Raw genomic sequence first — 12,961 nt, forward strand, 5'->3', positions numbered from 1 at the left:
TATCAGATAAAGGGCTGGTATCCAAGATCTAGAAAGAACTTCTCAAACTCAATACCCAAAAACCAAATAATCTAGTCAAGAAATGGGCAGAAGACATGAACAGACATTCCTCCAAAGAAGACATACAAATGGCCAACAGACACATTAAAAAAATGCTCAACATCACTTGTCATCAGAGAAATACAAATCAAAACCACAATGAGGGGCTCCTGGGTGGCTCAGTCAGTTGGTTGTCTGCCTTCGGCTAAGGTCATGATCTCAGGGTCCTGGGATTGAGCCCCACACTGGGCTCTCTGCTCAGTGGAGAGTCTGCTTCTCCCTGTCACTCTCCCTCTGTGCTTCTTCCCTCCCTCTCCCTCTCTCAAATAAATAAATAAAATCTTAATTTAAAAAAACCACAATGAGGTACAACCTTACACCAGTTAGAATGGCTAAAATGAACAAGACAGGAAAAAGCAAATGTTGGCGAGGATGTGGAGAAAGGGGAGTCCTCTTACACTGATGGTGAGAATGCAAACTGGTACAGCCACTCTGGAAAACGGTATGGAAGTTCCTCAAGAGGTTAAAAATAGAGCTACCCTATGACCCAGCAATTGCACTACTGGGTATTTACCCCAAAGATACAGATGTAGTGAGACGAAGGGGCACCTGCCCTCCAATGTTCATACCAGCAATGTCCACAATAGCCAAACTGTGGAAGAAGATGAAATGTCCTTCAGCAGCTGAATGGATAAAGAAGATGTGGTTTATATATACGATGGAATATTACTCGGCAATCAGAAAAGATGAATACCTGTCATTTACATCACTGTGGATGGAACTGAAGGGTATTATGCTAAGTGAAATAAGTCAATCAGAAAGACAATTATCATATGGTTTCACTCACATGTGGAATATAAGAAATAGCACAGAGGAACATAGGGGAAGGGAGAGATAACTGAATGGGAAGAAATCAGAGATGGAGACAAACCATAAGAGATTCTTGACTCTGGGAAACAAACAGGGCTGCTAGCGGGTTGATGGATGGGGAGATGTGTTAAGTGGGTGATGGACATTAAGGAGGGCATGTGATGTGATAAGCACTCGGTGTTATATGCAAGTGATGAATTATTGAACACAACTTCTGAAACTAATGATGTACTATATGTTGGCTAATTGAATTTAAATTAAAAAATAATAAAAAAATAAAGAGACATGGATCTCATTGGCAGCAAAGATCAAGGAATTGCCATCTACAAATGAGTCAATAGAAAAGAGACTAAAGGTTGATAAAACTCATAATTATTTAAAATTATCTTTTGAGCTGTTACTATTCATAGGAGAAAAGGCTCTCTTTCTACTGAGAAGTTAAGAGGGAATCACTACCTAACATTCACAAAATTTATTTAGAGAACTTTTACACCCATTATTTCAACCAGTCTTCACAACCATCCTGTATAGGAATGAGGAAAGTTGGCATTAGTATTATGGTGCTCAGTTTAAAATATATATATATATATATATATGTGAGTAAGTAAACAGAAGCCCAGGGAATGATCTTACCTGCAGAGTAACTAAGTCTAGGCATTGGGAAGAACTTACCATCTGTAGGAACTGTGAAGCATTGAAATGCACTACTAAGGGATGTGAGTCAATCCAACTTGTCACAAACAAAAGAGGACTCTGGAAGAAGGCCTGGGAGCTTCACTTGTCACATTATATAAAAATTGCTGTTGTACTTTGTGCTTCCTCAAATCGCTCAGCCTGTGTGCCCTCAGAACCAACCAGAGGACACGGCACATAATAGGTACTCAATAAATATCTGGTGAAGGAAAGGGGATGGAGAGAGAAAAGGAGCCTAGGCAGGGCTGAGGACATTGTAGGGAGACAGTACCGGGGACATAGGAAAAGGTGCAGGAGCTACAGTATACCAGCAGAGGAGAAACAAGCATTGAGGGGCATAGGAGAAAGAGAACTAGGGCCACCAGGATCCCAGTGGAACCAGAATGGAGGCAGGGTCATGGTGAAAAGAGAAAGTATGAGGAAATTTCTGCACAAGGCATTCCCTTATAGCCTCACAGTTGGTGCCTACTATTGAAGGAGGTACCTTCTCAGGAACCTTCTAAGTCAGGAGCCAAGTTAGATGCTAAGGATATGATGACTAGGAAGAACTGAGTACAGGACAGACAAGCAGGAGACATGTTTTTTCAGCAAATATCCTGTAGCAAATCTCCATGGATGAAGGAGCCAGCTTGGACAGCTGCCAAACTCTGAAGTCCCCAGACAAGTCAGGCAGGCAGAAGGAATTTGGGAATCACGCAGAAGCTACTATGCCTAAGATATGATCTCATTATGCTGGGGACCTGGGCACCCACTTCGACTCAGAGCTGATTATAAAGGGGGTAAGAAGGGAGCAAAAGTCAGGGTACTCTGGGACAGAAAGCAAGTTTGAATCCTTGATATGCTAGGTGTCTTTTGGTAAGTCACTTGAGTTCTCAAACCCTCCCAGGGAAAGTAAACAAAATTGTACAGCCAGGAGCTTTACAATATCTAGGTCTTATGCCTGTGAATCTTGAACCATAGAAGCAAACAGCTTCTTCCCTGGCCTTTTCTACCCACCTACTGTCATCAAGCTCTTCTCCCGTGATTCAATGCTCAATGCCCAACAGCAGCCAGGCTGTGTTGAGGCTCCTTGAAGAGCTGAAGAGACTCAGAAGTAGGTCCATACTGCTGCAAAGGAAATTTCAGGAAGGATCATTGGACTGTAGCTACCCAAACTTGGTTGCTGGTTTCAGAGGAGAGGCCTATCTGGCTATACTCAGATCAGGATGGCACTGCTTGAAGGACTCCCACTGGTAAGAACAGTCTCTGGCTTCTGCTGCAAATTTCCATGCACAGACTTCCTAAATGTAACTAGAGATATCAGAGGAGATAACTCAGTTAATCATGGAACTAGAAACTCTACCCCTACCAAAGATCCCTACCCTCACCAACTCCCTGCCCACTCTAGATCTTGATTCTTTTGAAGAGGTGGAAAAGAAGCAGCTCTCCCTTACAGCTTATCCTGACCTGCTGCAGAAATCAGAACAGAAATGAAGATTTTGGCCATCAGCATGGAAACTGGCTGTCTCTCCAGCTCCCCCTCGCACTCCCCCCACCACTACCTTCCCTCCCACCTCGAAGTCACATCAGCTAATAAGATTTCTTTATGGCCAGGAGGAGCAAGATGGTGGAGGAGTAGGAGACCTAAATTTCGTCTGGCCCCAGGAATTCAGCTAGATAGGGATCAAACCATCCTGAACACTATGAACCGAACAGGAGATTGAAGAAAACAATAGCAGCAACTCTCTGAACAGAAAAGCGACCATTTTCTGGAAGGTAGGATGTGAGGAGAAGTGAATCCGAGGCGACATTCGGGAGGATGGACGGCGGGGGAGGGAGCCTCTGTCAGCTGCTACCGGCAAGGGATAGAGCCATGGAGCACAAAATCAGAACTTTTAGAAGTCGGCTCCACTGAGGGACGTCGCATCGATGGCTAAGTAGGGGGTGGAACCCTTGCTAGGACAGTGTGGTCTCAGGACCCTCGGGGCCACAGAAAGACTGGGGGTGCCTGAGTGCGGCAGAGCTCCCAGGTATCGGAGCGGGGAAGCCGGCTGCAGAGACGGAGCCAAGGCACGGGCTCTCAGCTCGGGGTTGCCATAAACTGTGATCCACAGCTCAGTCGGGCCACTGCTCCTTCAGCAGGGACCCAACAAGCAGCAGATCCGGGGAGACTCCCCTTCCTCCCCCTGGGAGGAGTGGCGCGAGTGTGCACGGCAGGGATCTTCTGGGTTTGGAGACTCCACACGGGGTCATGTCCCAGAGATAAAAACGCTCGGTCACAGGCCGGGTGAGCACGGAGTGCAGCCGGAGACCAGGGACACGGGAGTGACTGACTGCTTTTCTCTGGGGGCACACTGAGGAGTGGGGCCCCAAGTTCTCAGCTCCTCCAGGGCAGAGATTGGGAGGCCACCATTTCACTCTCGTCCTCCAAAGCTGTACGGAAAGCTTGCAGGGAACAAAAGCTCCCAAGAGCAAACCTGAGCAGATTACTTAGCCCAGACCGTCAAGGGTGGGGCAATTCCACCTCCCGCAAAGACATTTGGGAACCACGGCAACAGGCCCCTCCCCCAGAAGATCGGCAAGAATAGCCAGCCAAGACCAAGTTTACCGATCAATGAGAATGGCAGAACTCTAGCGCTAGGGGAATACTGCACACAGAATTCATGGCTTTTTTCCCCATGATTCTTTAGTCTTTCAAACTTAATTTTTTTAAGTTTCTTTTTCTTTTTCTTTTTGAATTTTCCTTTTTCCCTTTTTCAACCAACATCTTACCAATCCTTTTTTTTTAAATCTTTTTTATTTTTCATTTTTAGAGTCATATTCTATCTCTTCATAGTAGTTAACCTTATTTTTGGTATATATACATAAGTTGCTGTCTCTTTAAAATTTTGGGATACTGTTTCTTCTAACAGACCAAAATATACCCTAAATCTCTAGTATATGGCTTTGTTCTAGTCTCCTGCCTGATCACATTCTCTCTCTCTCTTTTTTTAAATTCCTCTTCTTTCTTTTTTCAGCCAACTTCTTATCAATTCCTTTTATAAAATCTTTTATAATTTTCATCTTTACAGTCATATTCCATCCCTTCATCGTATTTGCCCTTATTTTTGTACATATATAAGTTTTCCTTTCTTTAAAATTTTGGGAGGCAGTTTTTTCTAAAGACCAAAATATGCCCCAAATCTAGTGTGTGGCACTGATCTATGCACCAGCCTAATCATGTTAGCATTTTGTTCTCTCATTCATCTGTTGTCCTCTGGACAAAATGACAAGACGAAAAAATCACCTCAAAAAAAAGAACAAGAGGCAGTACCGACTGCCAGGGACCTAATCAATATGGACATTAGTAAGGTGTCAGAACTAGAGTTCAGAATGACGATTATAAAGATACTAGCTGGGCTTGAAAAAAGCATGGAAGATATTAGAGAAACCCTCTCTGGAGAAATTAAAGAACTAAAATCTAACCAAGTTGAAATCAAAAAGGCTATTAATGAGGTGCAATCAAAAGTGAAGGCTCTAACTGCTAGGATAAATGAGGCAGAAGAGAGAATCAGTGATATAGAAGACCAAATGATGGAAAATAAAGAAGCTGAGAAAAAGAGTTGTTTACTACAGGATCATGAGGGCAGAATTCGAGAGATAGGTGATACCATAAGACGCAACAAGATTAGAATAATTGGGAGCCCAGAAAGAAGAAAGAGAGAGAGGGGCAGAAGGTATATTGGAGCAAATTATAGCAGAGAACTTCCCTAATTTGGGGAAGGACACAGGCATCAAACTCCAGGAGGCACAGAGAACCCCCCTCAAAATCAATAAAAATAGGTCAACCCCCCAACATCTAATAGTAAAACTTACGAGTCTCAGAGACAAAGAGAAAATCCTGAAAGTAGCTCGGGAGAAGAGGTCTGTAACCTACAATGGTAGAAACATTAGATTGGCAACAGACCTATCTACAGAGACCTGGCAATATTCAGAGCACTAAATGAGAAAAATATGCATCTAAGAATACTATATCCAGCTAGGCTGTCATTGAAAATAGAAGGAGAGATAAAAAGCTTCCAGGACAAAAAAAAAACTAAAGGAATTTGCAAACACGAAACCAGCCCTACAAGAAATATTGAAAGGGGTCCTCTAAGCAAAGAGAGAGCCTAAAAGGAACATAGACAAGAAAGGAACACAGGCAATATACAGTAACAGTCACCTTACAGGAATACAATGGCACTAAATTTGTATCTTTCAATAGTGACCCCAAATGTAAATGGGCTAAAGGCCCCAATCTAAAGACACAGGGTATTAGATTGGATAAAAAAAAAAAAAAAAACAAGACCCATTGATATACTGTCTGCAAGAGACTCATTTTAGACCCAAAGTCACCTCTAGATTGAAAGTGAGGGGGTGGAAAAACCATTTACCATGCTAATGGACACCAAAAGAAAGCTGGGGTAGCAATTCTTATATCAGACAAATTAGATTTTAAACCAAAGACTATAATGAGAGATGAGGAAGGACACTATATCATACTTAAAGGGTCTGTCCAAAAAGAATGTCTAACAATTGTAAATATCTATGCCCCTAACATGGGAGCAGCCAATTATAAAAGCCAATTAGTAACAAAAGCAAAGAAACACACTGACAAAAATACAATAATAGAAAGGGACTTTAACTCACTGAAATGGACTTGACAGATATATTCAGAACACTCCATCCCAAAAAAACAGAATACACATTCTTCTCCAGTGCCCATGGAACATTCTCCAGAATAGATCACATCCTAGGTCACAAATCAGGTCTCAACTGGTACCAAAAGATTTGGATCATTCCCTGCATATTTTCAGACCACAATGCTTTGAAACTAGAACTCAATCACAAGAGGAAAGTCAGAAAGAACTCAAATACATGGAGGCTAAAGAACATCCTACTAAAGGATGAATGGGTCAACCAGGAAATTAAAAAGGAACTTTAAAAAATTCGTGGAAACAAATGAAAATTAAAACAAAACTGTTCAAAATCTTTGGGATGCAGCAAAGGCAATCCTAAGAGGAAAGTATATAGTAATGCAAGGCTTTCTCAAGAAACAAGAAAAGTCTCAAATACACAACCTAACCCTACACCTAAAGGAGCTGGAGAGAGAACAGCAAATAAAGCCTAAACCCAGCAGGAGAAGAGAAATAATAAAGATCAGAGCAGAAATCAATGAAATAGAAACCAAAAGAACAGTAGAACAGATCAGTGAAACTGGGAGCTGGTTCTTTGAAAGAATAAGATTGATTCCTGCCAGACTTACCAAAAAGTAAAGAGAAAGGACCCAAATAAATAAAATCATGAATGAAAGAGGAGAGATCCCAACCAACACCAAAGAAATACAAACAATTATAAGAACATATTATGAGCAACACTATGCCAGCAAATTAGATTATCCGGAAAAAATGGATGCATTCCCAGGGATGTATCAACTACCAAAACTGAATCAGGAAGAAATAGAAAACCTGAACAGACCCATAACCACTAAGGAAATTGAAGCAGTAATCAAAAATCTCCCAAAAACCAAAAGCCCAGGGCCAGATGGCTTCTCAGGGGAATTCTACCAAACATTTAAAGAAGAATTAATACCTATTCTCCTGAAACTGTTCCAAAAAATAGAAATGGAAGGAAAACTTCCAAACTCGTTTTATGAGGCCACCATTACCTTCATCCCAAAACCAGACAAAGACCCCATCAAAAGGGAGGATTACAGACCAATATTCCTGATGAACATGGATGCAAAAATTCTCACCAAAATACTAGCCAATAGGATCCAACAGTACATTAAAAGCATTATTCACCACGACCAAGTGGATTTATCCCTGGGCTGCAAGGTTGGTTCAACATCCGCAAATCAATCAATATGATACAATACATAGAGATAAACAAGAACCATATGATCCTCTCAATAGATGCAGAAAAAGCATTTGACAAAGGATAGCATCTTTCTTGATTAGAACTCTTCAGAGTATAGGGATAGAGGGCACATACCTCAATATCTTAAAAGCCATCTATGAAAAACCCATAGCGAATATCATTCTCAATGGGGAAAAACTGAGAGCTTTCCCCCTAAGATCAGGAACATGGCAGGGATGTCCACTATCCCCACTGCTATTCAACATAATATTAGAAGTCCTAGCCACAACAATCAGACAACAAAAAGAAATAAAAGGCATCTGAATTGGCAAAGAAGAAGTTAAAATCTCACTCTTTGCAGATGATCTGATACGTTATGTGGAAAACCTAAAAGACTCCACCCCCAAAACTGCTAGAACTCATTACAGGAATTCAGTAAAGTGGAAGGATATAAAATCAATGCACAGAAATCAGTGGCATTCCGATACACCAACAACAAGACAGAAGAAAGAGAAATTAAGGAGTCGATCCCATTTACAACTGCACCCAAAACCATAAGATACCTAGGAATAAATCTAACCAAAGAGGCAAAGAATCTGTACTCAAAAAACTATAAAATACTCATGAAAGAAATTGAGGAAGACACAAAGAAATGGAAAAACATTCCATGCTCATGGATTGGAAGAACAAATATTGTGAAGATGTCAATGCTACCTCGAGCAATCTACACATTTAACGCAATCCCTATCAAAATACCATCAACTTTTTTCAATTAATCAGAACAAATAATTCTAAAATTTGTATGGAACCAGAAAAGACTCGAATAGCTGGAGGAATATTGAAAAAGAAAAGCAAAGCTGGTGGCATCACAATTCCAGACTTCTAGCCCTATTACAAAGCTGTCATCATCAAGACAGTATGGTACTGGCACAAAAACAGACATATAGATCAATGGAACAGAATAGAGAGCCCAGAAATGGACCCTCAACTCTATGGTCAACTAATCTTCGACAAAGCAGGAAAGAATGTCCAATGGGAAAAAGAGTCTCTTCAACAAAGGGTGTTGTGAAAATTGGACAGCCACATGAAGAAGAATGAAACTGGACCATTTCCTTACACCACACACAAAAATAAACTCAAAATGGATGAAAGTCCTCAATGTGAGACAGGAGTCCATCAAAATCCTAGAGGAGAAGCAACCTCTTCGACCTCAGCCACAGCAACTTCTTCCTAGACACATCGCCAAAGGCAAGGGAAGCAAGGGCAAAAATGAACTATTGGGACTTCATCAAGGTAAAAAGCTTTTGCACGGCAAAGGAAACAGTCAACAAAACCAAAAGACAACCAACAGAATGGGAGAAGATATTTGCAAATGACATATCAGATAAAGGGCTAGTATTCAAAATCTATAAAGAACTTATCAAACTCAACACCCAAAGAACAAATAATCCAATTAAGAAATGGGCAGAAGACATGAACAGACATTTTTCCAAAGAAGACATCCGAATGGCCAACAGACACATGAAAAAGTGCTCCACATCACTCAGCATCAGGGAAATCCAAATCAAAACCCCAATGAGATACCACCTCACACCAGTCAAATGGCTACAATTAACAAGTCAGGAAATGACAGATGTTGGTGGGGTTGCGGAGAAAGGGGAACCTTCTTACACTGTTGGGGGGAATGCAAGCTAGTGTAGCCACTGTGGAAAACAGTGTGGAGTTTCCTCAAAGAGTTGAAAATATAGCTGCCTTATGACCCAGCAATTGCAGTACTGGGTATTTACCCCAAAGATACAAATGTAGTGATCCTAAGGGCTTTGTACACCCCGATGTTTATAGGAGCAACGTCCACAATAGCCAAACTATGGAAAGAGCCAAGATGTCCATCAACAGAAGAATGGATAAAGAAGAAGTGGTATATATATACATATATATATATATATATATATATATATATATATATATACACGATGGAATATTATGCAGCCATCAAAAGGAATGAAATCTTACCTTTTGCAACAACTTGGATGGAACTGGAGGGTATTATGATGAGCAAAATAAGTCAATCAGAGAAAGACATGTATCATATGATCTCCCTGATATGAAGAATTCTTAATCTCTGGAAACAAACCGAGGGTTGCTGGAGTTGTGGGGGGTGGGAGGGATGGGGTGGCTGGGTGATAGACATTGGGGAGGGTATGTGCTATGATGAGTGCTGTGAATTGTGTAAGACTGTTGAATCACAGACCTGTACCTCTGAAACAAATAATACATTATATGTTAAAAAAAAAAGATAGCAGGAAGGGAAGAATGAAGGGGAGGAAATCGGAGCGGGGGACGAACCATGAGAGACTATGGACTCTAAAAAACAAACTGAGTGTTCTAGAGGGGAGGGTGGTGTGGGGATGGGTTAGCCTGGTGATGGGTATTAAGGCACGTTCTGCATGGAGCACTGGGTGTTATACGTGAACAATGATTTATGGAACACTACATCCAAACTAATGATGTAATGTATGATGATTAACATAACATAATAAAAAAATAAAAAGAAAAAAACTAATGACGTAATGTATGTTGATTAACATAACATAATAAAGAAAAAGATTTCTTTATGGCCAATACACCAATTCATTTGTAGCAAAGAACAGAAGAATTGCCGGTTTGGGGAAAAAAGTCTTTCTAACCACTCACCTCAGCTGAGGTACCTTCCCTTATCATCACCCCTCTTTTTCTCTTGCACAGATGCTCCTCCTAACTCCTACCATCCAACCTCACCACCCCTCTTACCCCTTCTCCCTATTGCCACACAGCTCCCCCCCATCCAGAACTCCTGTTCTATTCCTCCCCAAATATAGATTCTTTAGCTTCATAAGCCCTCAGTGCAGATCTGCTCACCCTCTGCCATTCTCTCAGGCCAGGTGCCTTCACCCCTATCTAGACCCATTCTTCATATCACTCCTATGGGGAGTACCCCCTATTTTCATGTCCCAGAGCCTCCATTCTTAATGTCCTCTGATTCGGATTCCTCATCACTTATCCTGCTCCCAGGTTCTCAAAAACTCCCTAAAAAGGGTTCTTACAAAATATCAGTATTTCCCATTATCCATTCTCCTTTTCCCTCTCAGTCTTAATTCAGTCTCCAAACTGGATGTTTGAACACCAGGGCCCCTTAAGAGAAGAAAGAGAGAAAGGAATTCTCTCAGTGCTCCCTTCTCCTAACCTTAGTGCGGCCCTGATCCAGCCCTGGTCCCCTCTGGGGGCTGTGAGACTTAATTACCCTTTCCAGATTGCGCTGAGATTCTTCAGAGTGGCTCCAAAGACTATTCTGAGCTGTCGGAAATTTTATTGGCATCTTTTATGGCTTCATTTGTTCTTCAGTTTCTCCAGTTCAGCCTTTTTATCTGAATCTCTTCAGTCATAAAACAACCGTAGAAGGACAAGTTGAAACCAAACTACATAAAACCACTTTGAAGCCTGCCCCTAGCCCCACTGTGTGATTGGGAAGGGGCAACTAGATCCCCACCGCTTCTCCCCCACCTTCCCACCCACCCACCAAGCACCCATCTCCAAATGTGGCATCCCACCGCCCCCACCCCTATCTGGGAAAGTGGAAGTAGAAGATGATTCAGAGGGTCAGGGAAGAATAAAGACTTGTTAGAGCTTTGAGATCTCTAGATGAAAACTAAAAAGGGTGGGTTATTGTGAAAAACTCAGCTGAAGCATCTGGGGCTCAGGAGCAAATCCCTGTCCACCCCACTCACCAACTTCCCGGACTAAGTTTCTTAATCTTTCATAAATGGGTGCAAAAGAGCATCGAAGCATGAGCACTTCAAGCTAGCCTAAACGGAACTGCCCAAGTATTTACTTCTCTAGGGATTTGAAAATTGAGAAAACAGACACATGTATTTAGAATAGACTGTCTGCTTCAGCCAGATAAGCTAAAAATTTTCTGGGAACATCCAGCTTATTACTATCCTGGTCAAGATCAAGAATTTGGTGGAGAAGAGATCTGTAAGAGAAGGTAAGCAGAGGGTCTTTTATATTTCTATAGAGTTATTTAACCTCACCTCTCAAAAACAAGACAAGTAAACTGGCGACAACACCAGAAGACATTAGAGGTGGCCTTATAATGTACTCTCTCCTTTTCAAAGATACGTTCAACTTTCTAGTTTTTCCTGCGGACACTTTTTTTTTCTCAATTATCTCATCCATTTTCTTAGCTTCAGTGATTATTTATATGTCAGTGAATTCTGAACCTGTCCTTCTAGACATGACCACATTCTCTTTACTCTTCCACTTTCAATGTATGATGAATTTTCCTAGGGGGGGTTCTACCAGCAATTTAATCTAAAACGTAGTTCATATTCCTTCCAAAACCAGCCTCTTCTAACTTGTTCTTTTTCTGTCAGAGGCACCACTATTCTACTAATCAGAAGATATGAGAACCTCCTGCTTCATCTTTGACTCCTCTTTCTTTTTCCCTCTTCCCCCATCTTACCCGCCCTCCCCACCACTAGACCATCAAAGTCCCTCAATGACTGGGTCTGTTCATCATGCTTTCACAATGCTGGCACCTCCACCCTTTCATGTCTATTCCTGTGCCATTATCCTAGTTTAGTTTTGTAGCATTTCTCATCTATACTTCCACATTAGCATCCTGACTGGTCTCCCTGCCTCTGTCTCTTCTCCAGGCTTAACTTCCCACTGACTCAAGAATAATCTCATTTAAACCTCTTTGCATGTCAGTTCATCCCCTCCACTACAGCCTACAGTTCTATTCATATCTCTTAAAAGACCCGCACATGAATGTTCTGTGCCAGATAAATGAGTCATTCACTCATTCATTTATTCAACAAATATGAATATAACATCTAGCTACTGTATTTTTGGCATGTTGAGAAAGCAAATGTGAATATATATCACCTTTAACCTTAAGAAGTTCAGAGAAAGCTCTGTTTAGTATCCCCAGAATCTCCCCCCCAAAAAATATTTTTTGCTTTCCTGCTCCCATAACTTTGTGCCATTCCATTCATGTAGAATGTTCTGTATAGTCTTAAATTTTTCCTTAAAATCCTACCACTTCCATGAAGATTTCCCTATCACAATTCTCCCTCCTTTCTCAAAATTCTAGTAGCATTTAATTGTCTGTATCTGGGCATCGTCTTACTGCCTCGATGTATAGTTTGCCAATGCTATACTTAAATACACACTGTAAGTATTATATATTATATGTAATATATTAATTATACTACTCAATTGTATGTATTATATATGATATACATTTAATCTGCCCAAATGACTTCAACCACTGGGAGGTAGGGACACTGCCTTTCTTTTTGTCACCCCAAGGCATTTAGCACAGTTCCTTATACACATGATTGTGCATATAATATATTTAGAGACACCATACCAGCCAACTGAACAATTGAATTTCTAGAATGAAAATGCACTGTAGTGTTCTAGAAAAAGCAATGGTTCTGAAGTTAGAAGAAGTGAGTTT

General features: G+C 41.2%; 1 protein-coding gene across 31 annotated transcripts in view; it reads right to left on the minus strand.

The window, feature by feature from the left end:
• Positions 1 to 12,961, minus strand: part of LOC114200901 (ATP-dependent DNA helicase Q1-like) — a 136,908-nt gene that overhangs the window by 56,717 nt on the left and 67,230 nt on the right. Inside the window, exon 1 of one of the 31 annotated variants that reach the window (XM_088025969.1) lies at positions 2,599 to 2,674. The exons of the other annotated variants lie outside the window; for them this stretch is intronic. The gene's annotated coding sequence lies outside the window, so the exon portion shown is untranslated. Of the gene's footprint in view, positions 1 to 2,598; positions 2,675 to 12,961 lie in introns of those variants that run through there. 31 annotated transcript variants of the gene reach the window in all.

Source organism: Eumetopias jubatus, unplaced genomic scaffold (assembly GCF_037043125.1).
Source record: "Eumetopias jubatus isolate StellerSeaLion01/CBP00866 unplaced genomic scaffold, mEumJub1_p1.0 scaffold_8, whole genome shotgun sequence".
Lineage (NCBI taxonomy): Eukaryota > Metazoa > Chordata > Mammalia > Carnivora > Otariidae > Eumetopias > Eumetopias jubatus.